The 8547-nt window shown below is 37.9% G+C and overlaps 1 pseudogene; it reads right to left on the bottom strand.

The window, feature by feature from the left end:
- Nucleotides 1-2778: 2778 nt before the first annotated feature.
- On the bottom strand, nt 2779-4116 carry LOC147903750 (uncharacterized; annotated as a pseudogene).
- Nucleotides 4117-8547: the final 4431 nt, after the last annotated feature.

Below are 8547 nucleotides of genomic sequence, written 5' to 3' on the forward strand. Positions count from 1 at the left end.
TGTCCTAGGCAACCAGAGAAAAAAAAGATTGTTAGCCCTTGGGAAACCAAAGAAAAAAAAGATGCCAAGAGAGGAAAGACAACTATCAGCAGAGGAGGACATAGAGGACATCGTTTGAGTGCTACTTGTCTAGGAAAATGTTGTTTGTGATGTAAATATTATGCCACTTGCAAAGGAGAATGATTGTAGAGAACTCATATTGGACTTGAATGGTGTCCTGCTATATGTTTTAAGGGTAGGGGACTTACTTCCTAGGCACATAGATTGGATAACAGAGGTACCAGCGACAGAGGTGCCATTCAACCGGCGTGAGCATGTATGGGTCTATAAAGAAGCAACACCTTTTTTAATATGGTGCATGGAGCATTTCATTGTTTTCATCTAGAGTTGTGCACGACTACACAAAGCTAGGTGGCTAGTGCGGGTAGCATGTCTAGACCAAGCTGCCAAATTAGAAGGGCATCCTTTTAGCTAGGAAGATTGTCAATTGCAGGAGGGTGCAATTACCATTCCTGGGACAGACAAGCCCATTTTGTATGTGTTTGGAGGATTTTTGGGCTAGGTTGCTAGTGTTTAACAAGGATAAAAATCTATGTCAATGCTGTATCATAATTCCAAAGCTTGAAGACCTGGCAAACTCACAACTCATTGGATACTTGGCTAACATGATTGAAAATTGGCTGTGGAAATGGCTACTTGCAGAATGTCATCCCGAGTTTTCACTGGCAAACCGAATAGACCCAAATTTGGATTATGAGAGCTTGAGTGTGTTTCATGCTATAAATAAGATGCAGACTTTGTAAATGTACAACAATTGATAAAATGTACTATTCTCAATTGGTGTGATTATATGTTATTCTCAACAATTGATAAAATGTACAACAGTTAAGATGTACTATTCTCAATTGGTGTAATTATACAGGCTTATAAATGTACAATTTTTTAGTCTAGTTAACTTTTGGATCATACGTTATTCTCAGTATTTATTCAATATATGCTATGATTTACATGTGCTAGGATTATTGTGTTTGCTGCATCACACAAATTGAATTTGAGGAAATATTTGGGAAATTACAACAACAGGCAACACTCAAAATCTATGGGCTGCATAGCATCTATTCTCTGCTATTTAGTATATATTCTCTGACTGTTAGTATATGTACTATGTTAGGCAACATATGTTCTATGCTTGCTAGAATGTATTCTGAGTTAGGTAGCATATATTCTCTACTAGTTAGTATTTATTCTTTGCTATGTAGAATATATTATCTACCTATTAGCATATGTTCTATGCATATTAGCACATGTTCTATGCATGTTCTATGCTAGGCAGCATATGTTCTATGCTAGTTGTGATATGGTATGTGCTAGTTAGAATATGTTCTGTGCCAACTAGCATATGTTTTGGTCTAGCTAACTTCTAAAGCATATGTTATTCTATGCGTGTTAGCATATGTTATCTGCAAGTCAGCATTTGCTCCGTGCTAGTTCACATATTCTCAGTGCTACTCAACTTCTAGATTATATATTATTATATGCTTGTTAGCATAGGTTCTGTGTTAGTTAGCATATGTTCTCTGTTAGCACTGTATAGTAATGTAAATACTTAATGTGAGTGTTTTATATGTTAGCATATGTTTTGTGCTAGGTGGCATACTTTCTATGTCTATAAACTATAAGAGACCTCTTGCTTGGGCATCTATACTTCAATCTGGACTAAATTTGGCATGTCGATCTTTGGGGGTGCACTACTAAGAAATCTTAGGTCTCACGTGTGTTCAAAGAGTATTAAAAAAACCCCTCAACTAAATTTTTTTTCCCAATAAAATCACCCCTCTTTACTTATGAACTAACGGATTTTTTTCAAAAGTTGAATAAAAAATCCCCTCTTGTTATTGTAAACCTGTTGAAATTTTTCCCAAAAGTGGAATTAAAATACCCCTCCTTTTTAATGCGTGTAGTACACTAAAATTTTAGGAGGTGAACCCCCCAAGATGTCGATATGGCCCTTGTCCCTAAGGGGACCCCTCAAGCGCCATATTGACATACCAATGGATATTGTCAATATGGCTCTTGAGGGGTCCCCTTCATCAAGAGCAAGGGCCATATCGACATGCCAGCCACCCCATTCTATCGCAAGTGTATGCGATCAGGAACTGAACCGTGCCAGGTTTTTGCAGTAAACAAGCGGGATGGGTGTGTGTATGTAGGACTTTGTAGAGGCATCTTCTTGTTTATACATAGACCAACAGGAGGGATTGATGTATGCCTGCTAGTATTTGAGCTTTTCTCTCTTCTCCTCTGTCCACTATTTATCCTGGAGTGTATCTAAGAGAGACATCTGGAAGCGATGTTTGTCGACTGTCTTGGTGGCATAGTCAAATAAGAATCAACATTGAACCAGTTGCGGATATCCAATCCCCATCCAGTGGACATAACTTTGATTTTGTGATTCTTTCGCAACTTCATGCTCACATCCCATGATTTTTGGGGTAGTCTATCATTATTCATTTGCATCATTTGGACAATATATTGCATTACCTTCATGAAAGCATGAAATTCAATTGGTTTGTGTCTTGTCTCTAGAAGCAGTACTGAGTATGGTGTTGTAACCTTCACACCCAAGTGTTGATGCAAAAAGTCTTTCTGCATTTTCTCAATGTCATTCCATGTAGATGGTGAGAGAGAGAGAGAAGAGAGAGAGAGAGAGAGAGAGAGAGAGAGAGAGAGAGAGAGAGAGAGAGAGTTGTCATTTATAAATGGATGTCTTATAAAATGTCAAGCATTACGCAAAAAAAGATAGATCTCATTGGGCATGCTATTATAGATTGCCTCATATGTCTTTGATGTGATACAATACATATTTCTTTTGTGGGGGATACGCTGCATGGGTATCTTGATACAACGGACAATATGTGATAGTATGTGAACTAGGGGCATATTTGAAAGGAGGTTGAAGGAATAGGCATTTATCTGCTTGTAATACAAACCTTTTATGACATATGATTATTTGGTAATTTCATTTTCCCATTCATCCTCATAGTCTTCTTTAGCCTCCTCCTTCTATGCAATACATTTGATGAGGTAAAAGTCAGCTGCCTTTGTATGAGGCAGAGCAAGCAAGAAAAAGAAAGCGAGTCCAAAACATCAAGCAACAATTTGTTGAATCCGTAGGAAAATTAAGCAAGCAAAGAAAGAATCTAAGTATCCCATAAAATAATTGCTTGAGGTAGAAAGTATACAAAAGGGGGGTTATGTGTCACATTTCTTAAAATTGATCCTGTACCTTTTGATTTACGAGTCCAAACACGGTTATGTTACATATCAAATCAAATGGCAAGGCATGATTCATATGATTATAATACCTTTTGCACCATCTAGTAAAATTCCATGCACCAAAATATGAATTTGTAATCAATTTGTTGCATTGGATGGATTAGTGGGATGTAAGAGTAAAAATTTGGGGAGGGATGCTTTTGCAGATGAAGAGTTGTTCCAAGAGTAAATAGAGTTAAAAAAGCTAAGCATTTCCATATGCATGGAATCTAGACTAATCCATTCAAGGAGTCCTTGGAAACATCCCACTTGTGTGGAAGTTTGCATTGATGATCTCAATGACTATGATGAAAAGAGAAACCTTGATTGCAATAGGGTTTGCATTTGACACACGATGACTTGGCAATGAAACATACCATTTCTCTTATAAGTGATGTGAAATTAGTGTTTGTGGCTTTAAAGTTATATGCATAGTTAACCTTCTAGCATTGAGGAAACATATGGAATTTTGAATAAATTATATTTTTTTGCTAGTCAAATAGAGGATTTATAATTCTTTTATTATTTTGTATCGCTCGCTTTTTTTGGCTTGCTCACTTTTTGTCGCTTGCTTTTTGGTTATCCTCCCTCTGTATTGGTTGCAGAATTCGGTTTGACTGCAAAAGTGTCACTAATCTGCAAAGCATTACTTAATACATCATGATGTCCCTCATATGTTACCTCATCGTATGCATCTTCATCATCAGCGGGGGGTTCACAATCAGGCAAGGACACCAAAGTGTGATAATCCCATAAAGGAACATGCGCTTTGTTGATGCATCTATTCCAATGGCCCTACATGCATGCATCACAAAAGTAAGCCAAATGTCTTGTGTCAAGTCCTGTAGGGTCTAGTGGGTTATGACCATAAACAACATGCACAGATCGTGATTTTGGGATACTTCCACAATTCCATTTTTCCTCCCTATTCATATCTCCTACTTTAACCTCCCAAAAAACACGGGGAAATTTCTGTGTTTTGAAAAAGCAAGCTTTAGCCCCCTCTGAAAGGTTGGCCCTAAAGTATGTGACTACATCAGCAGCACAATTTAAGATAGCTCCATCTAGCTTCAACTGTTCGTGTGTCAATGTTCTCTTCACCACAGCTTCTGCTCTGTCGTGTTCTCCCTTGTCGTGTCCTGATGCTGAGAAAAAATGGCTCATTTCTAACGCAGTCAAACTAGCATATCCTGCCACAAAATAAAATGGCCTACAAGCCTTGAACTGTGAAGCAGCCCCATCTGACCACACCCAATGTTATTTAATTACCACACCTTGTTCCTTCAACTATTAAAAGTGTAACCTAAAACAATGTTGCACAAACAATGTATAATGAATTTTATCATCTGAAATGAAAAATACATGGTTTTGATCAACTCACTCATCTTCCTATAGTACGTTATGTACAAATATGGCAACCTATGTAGAATGCCAATGCATAGACCGTATCTCATTCTGCTCTTTCAAAGCATAGTTTTTAGTAAAGTCTACCACAGACACAACCACATAATCAAAAACATTATGAATGCAGTCCTTGAACTATTGTGCCTGCCATCGAGTGATGAAATTATGAGTAACAAACAGGTTGAGCTTTGTTTTCAACATTTTAAGGAACACCCAACATTGCATCTCCTTGTTCACGAGATCTTTCCTTTTCTTTTTGTTTTCTTGTTTGTCCACAGTCTCCACATATTCAAATAGCTTCATATTCATATTTTTCCCTGTCTTGTCTCAGAGGGTAGCATTTCAAGGGTGGATGGCCCAGATCATTCCAATTGAGGGAGAAGATGTGGAAGCTATGTTTTTGGCCGGATCATACAGCTCATTTCTTTGCATTAACAATCCCTCCTCATCCTCCTTGTGGAAATTGGTGTATATTATGCTGACTTCCACACTCCCTTTCCCCCTCTCTCGAATGCTCCATCTTTGTGGCCGCAAGAATTTGAACGTCCGGTCGCCCTTGCAAGAACGCCAAGATCTGAACCTGCCACCTGAGGCGACAATCCGAGAGTAGCTATAGTGGTCTAGAGTGGAACGTTTTCTGCATAATCTGATGCAGTAACTAGTGGAGATGGAAGAACGCCGCAAGTTGGAGTGACTTCAACATAGGCAGGAACAAAGAGTAGGCAAATGCAGAGTGAATGAAGTAGGACTGAGGTGGTGCTTTTTTGAGCCCACAACACATGATCTCAGACAATGCCGTATGCCATAAGAAGGCAGATAAGAAAACAGTTTTGTACTAAGAGAGTTTAGTTAGAGTGCTCTGAGTCTAGGTCTAGTGGCGATCTTGTGAATATGAATAAAAAGTTCTTAGCTCTTTACTTGGTTATCATGCGGCTGTGTTGCATGAATATTGTGAAAATTCTACTTGCACATGTACTTTGCCTTAGCGTAGCCCAAAATGATTATAATGCACTTGCACAGCACTAATCTGACTTCTCATCAAGCCGTAGTTGTCAGTTGTCGATTTGGATAGTCCACCGTGAGTGCCACATGTTAAGGCATTAATAGTGTGTGGGGTTATCATGGAGTTAGCATGGATTCCTAGAGGCGTAAGTACTTACCTACCACTACACGTGGATGGTGGTTGCAACCGCATGTTGTATATCCATGCGACCAGCATCTCTTGGGATATCATTCTATACTCTCTATTCACGTATTTGGATTTCATAGAGATGTGTCTCCTTTTTTGCATAAAGAGTCTCTGTGTATTCTTATTTGTGTGAATATGTGTTCTATGTATCCCATAGAGCCTTTCACTTAAGGCGTTATAAGAAAAATTCCCTTTTGGAATTCACATTTTAGACAAGCCTTATGAATGATGAGTGAATGATAAAATTCATTCATTCTTGTTCAATGAATAAGACCTCCAGCCAACTAGAGGTGACCTCCATCCCATAGGTGACAACCAAACATGGGTGTGAAAGGGCCTCAAATCATAATTTTGGACGGAGTACCAAATTAGAAACAACTGGTTTTTTTCCATCAATCAAAGCCTGAAAAATCTTTTCAGCATAGACAATATCTAAGGTCATGCTGTTGGTGAAGACGCTTGCTTTGACCACCGTTGAAGCATGTATAACTTGAGTCTTCTGGCCCCATATATATCCTGGATCCTCATTTGTCACAGCCTCATTCAAGTGAAGATTTAGGTTCTTCATTGATAACATTTCTGCTTCTGAATCTGACTCCATTTCAAGACCCTCCACATCCTCTTCGTGTTCTTCCTCTTCTCTTCTTTGCCCTTTCTTTGTATATGAACGACCTCTTTTTCGAGTTATAGGACTTGGAACTGTAGCTCGTGAAGTACTTGCCTTTTGCATTTGATGTCGGGGTTTATTTTTTAAGGGCTTTATGTGAACCGCTTTAGATCACCCTACTTCTTCTTCTATTGCCCCAACTTCAAGTATACTTAAGGGTTGCACTTGTTCTGTTATTCCATCAACTTCATGAGTTACACCGTCTGAGTAATACCATGAACAAGAGATGCATGTGCATGTCCTATCTTATCTGATGCATGTCGTGTCTCAGTCAATTCAATTCCTATCTGAGATGCATGTGCATGTCCTGTATCATCTGATGCATGTCGTGTCTCAGCCAATTCAGTTCCTCTCTCAGATGTAGATCCCATGTAAGCATCCATGTGTACAAGACCCTCATCCAATGCTACAATGTGTTCTGTCTCATCCACTCCAGTTCCTCTCTCATTTGTATTAGCATGAACCAGGTCTACATGGCGTGTCTCATCACTTCCTTTCTCATGTGTGGATTCTTGCACCTTAGGTCCCTCCAATGAAGTTGAACCTTGTTCAATGACACCCTGAAAGTATTCAAGGATAATCTTTGACTGCATTTTTCTTGCTTCCTCAATGGGAAATTCCTCCCACACATGTTGGAGGATCTCTAATGCAAGAACCAATTCAGGAAATCTAGGTGCTTTTGGCGGCGGCATCACGAAGTGCATTGCATCTTTCTTTGAAAGAAGAAACAATCTGTTGCTCATTCTTGACTTTGTGTAAATCATCATTGTACTGCTATCTTTTTCAATTTTTATTCCTAGTAAGGTGCCCCCTTGAATCAAATTGCTCTTTGAGAAAGATACATCTGATGCCCACTCATCTTTCTCCAACTCTCTCTTTGTCATCACTAGAATGAGATTTCCTTTACTCAATACCAGGAACCATGCTTCTTTGTTGTGTCAACAACGGTCCAGTTTGTGAAGTCCTTTGAGGCATAAATTCTTCCATTGTATTTCAGTGTCATACCATTGACAAATGCTGTAGCCTCAAGATCCATCCTATATTAAAGCATAACAAAAATTTTAGGTACTTTGACAAACTACAATTACTTTGATAAATCAAAAGTACAATGAGTCCCATTGATACACCTCAAATTTTCATTCTTCCCAATCATATAAGTGTCAATTTCATGCTTTGGGAATAGCCTAAAAGGCTTTACAAGGCTTAGATACATGCATAAATGTGAAAAAAAATAAGGATTTACAATGAACTCGTGGATAGTGTAAAATGAAATAAAGTACAATCGAATACAAATTTGAAGTCTGTCAAATATAAGTGCAAAATGCTCTGTCAACTCCCACAACTAGTACAAATCTCGTACAAATATAATCTGCTCTATTTTGTCCCTTAATTGATTCAACTGTAATCTGTCCTGTCCACTAATACAACTTCCAATCATCTTGAAAGTTTTAAAACCTTGATCGTTGCTTAAATGGTAGGGTTGTTGTGAGTATGAAACTGAATGTGAACGAATGAACTAACTCCAATTAGGAACTAGTTGGGAAATTTTGAGCATGGCTTTGACTGGTTTTTTTGGAGTTCTCTCCTCTAAGGACAAACTAATCTATGCTAATCTAGACTACACTAACCGTCAAAGCGAAGAAAAGTAAGAAATAATTTATTTTCCATTGTTCTTTTTAAATGCTTAGGTTGCGAGTTTAAAGCAAGAAATAATCTATTTTCCATTGTTCTTTTTAATATACTCAGGTTGCGAGTTTAAAAAAGATAAAATTTTTATTTACAAAAACTAATTTACTTACAACTCATAAGAATTTAACATTCACATTAATAAGAAGTTAAAATATTCATAAATGTCAATTTAAATAATAAAAACTACAAATTTAAATTGACTCCAAACCCTAAACCCTAAACCCTAGACCCTAAACCCCAAACCCAAAACCCAAACCCTCAAATCTTAAAACCTAACCCCAAA

This window comes from Dipteris shenzhenensis, chromosome 3, assembly GCF_047967505.1.
Source record: "Dipteris shenzhenensis isolate YYH24624 ecotype China chromosome 3, Dip_SZ_1.0, whole genome shotgun sequence".
Lineage (NCBI taxonomy): Eukaryota > Viridiplantae > Streptophyta > Polypodiopsida > Gleicheniales > Dipteridaceae > Dipteris > Dipteris shenzhenensis.